General features: G+C 32.1%; 1 protein-coding gene across 1 annotated transcript in view; it reads right to left on the bottom strand.

Annotated features, from left to right (window-relative positions):
- The window catches only part of LOC137626065 (uncharacterized), a 27,924-nt gene extending 23,874 nt beyond the window's left edge, over positions 1 to 4,050 (bottom strand). Inside the window, exon 1 of the mRNA XM_068357147.1 lies at positions 3,992 to 4,050. The gene's annotated coding sequence lies outside the window, so the exon portion shown is untranslated. The remainder of the gene's footprint in view (positions 1 to 3,991) is intronic.
- Positions 4,051 to 4,265: the final 215 nt, after the last annotated feature.

Raw genomic sequence — 4,265 nt, 5'->3', positions numbered from 1 at the left:
GTTATCCCACTGGAATGTGACGTCACAGTAGTGGTGGGACGTGCCTTCTTATATTAGTACCTCATTTAAGTCATTTATTATTATTATTATTATTATTATTATTATTATTATTATTATTATTACTTGCTAAGCTAAAACCCTAGTGGGAAAAGCAGGATGCTATAAGCCCAGGGGCTCCAACGGTGAAAATAGCCCAGTGAGGAAAGGAAACAGGGAAAAATTAAATATTTTAAGAATAGTAATTAATTACTACTTTGCAATGAAATTAAATTACCGTAATATCTCGGATGAAATTCAGACGCATAGAAATTTAAAAGTATAGAGACATCAAAACTGGTATTATTATACTATTATTCGCCACCCCCAAACAAGGACCTACAGTTATCTCGAATTGATAGTGGCGCTTTGTAAGGCCTTAGGCCTAAATTTGTTTAGGCTTATAGGCTGTGGACTGATCGAGAGGTTGATCGGAAGATTTAAGTGAAATATTCTGGTTTTTATCATCAGGTGGTAAATGGATGTCATTAGCTGTTTCAAACTTTCTTTGTGAAAAGGATTATTATTATTATTATTATTATTATTATTATTATTATTATTATTATTATTATTATTATTATTGTTATTATTATTATTTTTTGTAATTTTCAAGTAACATTATTTATAATACTGAATAACAAAGATGTCTATTGCAACATTTTAGAAAGTCGATTAAATCATAAAGTGTTTTATAGTTAGTTTGCATTTCTGTATATTTTTATAGGAAAACAGAGTAAACAGGAAACTGTTCCATTAAAACTTTTAGATGGAGACAGAAATATGTGAGATAAAGATTAAAAGAATACCAGCATTTTTTTTTTATCAATATACTGTAAGTAGATATTTTATCTGTTTATCTGATAATTTATGAGTATATATATATATATATATATATATATATATATATATATATATATATATATATATATATCTATATATATATTCTGTATGTATATATTTATATATATTTTATATTATATACATAAATACATACATACACACACACACACACACACACACACATATATATATATATATATATATATGTTATATCATATACATAGATACATACCCACACATTCACACACACACACACACACATATATATATATATATATATATATATATATATATATATATATTTTATATTATATTATATACTTAGATACATACCCTAACATTCACACACTAACACGCACACACACACACACACACACACACACACATATATATATATATATATATATATATATATATATATTATATTATATATCATACATAGGTACATACCCTCACATTCACACACAAACACACACACACACACATATATATATATATATATATATATATATATATATATATATATATATATATATTATATTTTATTATATCATATACATAGATACATACCCAAACATTCACACACACACACACACACACACACACACACATATATATATATATGTGTGTGTGTGTGTGTGTGTGTGTGTGTGTGTGTGTGTGTGTGTGTGTGTGAAGCCCTTGTTAGTAGACCAGGCCACGAAGAAATATAATAAACGCTCAATTATTTTGTTCTCGAACTGATCTGACAAACCAATTTGATCAACCTTGTTTGACGAGCAAACGTTCAAGATAATTTGATAAAAAACCGCTATGAACGTAGCGGTCACCCAGACCGGATTATGTCAGTTCTGATTATTATTAAGAAAACTTAAAACTTGGATAAACATGATGTTAGAAAGTTGGAACATGTCCATTACAAGATTTTATTTACAGACATTCATGCATTATTTTCCAAATGTTTTCATTTATTTGATTTTCTTGGTTACTGGAATTTGTGTCGATGTAACCTTCTTCATTGCTAATCTCGCCATGTAGCTTAGTGAATCTATTAAAGATAGATTCGCCTTTTTTTTCTTCCTTTTTTGTGAACACTAGGAGAAACCCTCCCGTAGTAACAGTTGGGATCCGGGGGTCCTGGTTGGGATGAATATGTCTCTCTCTCTCTCTCTCTCTCTCTCTCTCTCTCTCTCTCTCTCTCTCTCTCTCTCTCTCTCTCTCTCTCTCTCTTTATATATATATATATAATATATATATATATATATATATATATATATATATATATATATATATATATATATATATATATATATATATATATATATATATATATATATATATATATATATAGACTTGCCAGACTCTTTTCAAGGTTTGTTTGAAAGTTATATTTTCATGATACCCCTAATGAATGAATGGTTTAAAGTATTCTGGTCCTTCTTGTTGTAGAGAAGAAACACCTTCGAAAGCCACTCCTGCCTTGCTGACCATCTTTAAGGAGTGGTCGCAATTGGTCGAGTTAGAGGAACCTTTCGGAGATGGTAGCAAAGGCAAAGAAAATTAGTCTCTTAAACGACTTGAAGCAATTTTGCTTTTGTGGGTTATAAGCCGTCCAAATGTGGACCTTTTAGTTAATCTAATTACTTCGTGACACTAATAACCAGTAGCCATGACCCAGTTCCTCATCTCAAAACATTTGGCTATGGGATCCTAGCGGTAGCACAGAGAGAAAGGTATAATACAATTAACATGACGTTTTTATTTGTGTAAAAATATTTGAGAGCCCCTCATGAACGACATGAAAAACTATGAAGGACACTTAATGCATGGTTGGTTAAAATCCATTGAACACTTAATGCATGGTTGGTTAAAACCTTTGAACGACATGAAAAACTTCGAAGGACAATGCATGCTTGGTTAAAAACTTTGAACGCCATGAAAAACTACGAAGGACACATAATGTCCTGTTGGTTAAAAACCGTTGAAAGCCATGAAGAACTACGAACACTAAACGCACTGTTGGTTAAATTCCTTTGAACGATATGAAAAAACTACGGACACTTAATGCACTGTTGGTTAAAAACCTTTAAACGATATGAAAGAAACTACGAATGACACTTAATGCACTGTTGGTTAAAAACCTTTAAACGCCATGAAAATGGAAAACTACGGACACTTAATGCACGGTTGGTTAAAAACCTTTAAACGTCATGAAAAGGGAAAACTACGGACACTTAATGCTCGGTTGGTTAAAACCCTTTGAACGACATGAAAAACTACGAAGAACACTTAATACACTCCTGGTTAAAACCCTTTCAACGACATTAAAAACTACGAGAACACTAAACGCACGATGTAGCATCTGCAAGTAGTAGCACAACAATGAAAGGTACCTGCATCTGCCATGAATCAAGGGCGAGTACCAACTCGTAGAGCAGTAAGTAATCTTAGGATGTCTGTGCCAATTGGCACTTGGCACCGTTCCCACGCAACACCAATAACATGCTCACTCCGTTGTTTAATGGTAAACTTGCTATCCCGGTTTTCAGCGTTTATAACTTCTACGCTAGCAAGCAATGGTATTCCGGGGCAGTCTGATAATTCATGCCACCTGTGAATCAACAAATGCACTCGCCTGTTCTCTGATACATAACGTAATTTATCGTTCGGTGTGAGATCCTTTGAGTGTTATGTATCGTAAAATGTGTTTGTTTCTTGATTTGCGAACTTGTCAGATATGCTCCAGTATTTGAATAATTGTATATAAATGCATGTGGAATGTAATTGCATGGGGTCTTGAAATATATATCTTTGAAGTATTTGTAAATACCGTGGTATTGTATTAAAATATATTATTCAATTACTTATTCAAATGCTGGCCAGTACCTGTGCGCGCTGTAACCTTGACCGAAATGCTAAATTGAAACAAAAATGCATGCATCGAACAATTTTAACTTGTCTGACCACGAGAAAACTGTTTAGAATAACAAATAAATTGTTCGTACAGTTCAACTTTCATAACTTCCACCTCGTACCGTTTTTTCAAAATTAATTATAACGTTATTTTCAAACTGGTACTGATATAGCCATCGAGTTAGATAGTTTACTTGCTTACCTGTTCACAATCTCCACAAAGTTGAGAGACGCTTGATGCTGCACCCACCACCTTTAGTGTCAGACTGCCAAGGTTTAGTAGCTTTCGGCTTCGCAAAGGTTTGGTATAAACCTCTAAACCACTGCCACTTTAATGTGATTCAACCATAGTACAGTCTTAATGGTTGTTAATTTTAACACCATATTTTCGTATGATAATTGTTTTTTTTTTTATTATACCGTATGATACGCATCATTAAACATCTAGCACATAATCAAATCATGTAAATAAGTAG

This window comes from Palaemon carinicauda, chromosome 33 (assembly GCF_036898095.1).
Source record: "Palaemon carinicauda isolate YSFRI2023 chromosome 33, ASM3689809v2, whole genome shotgun sequence".
NCBI classification, from domain to species: Eukaryota; Metazoa; Arthropoda; class Malacostraca; order Decapoda; family Palaemonidae; genus Palaemon; species Palaemon carinicauda.
The sequence above is the reverse complement of the archived record's forward strand: the minus strand, read 5'-3'. Positions and strand labels throughout refer to the sequence as shown.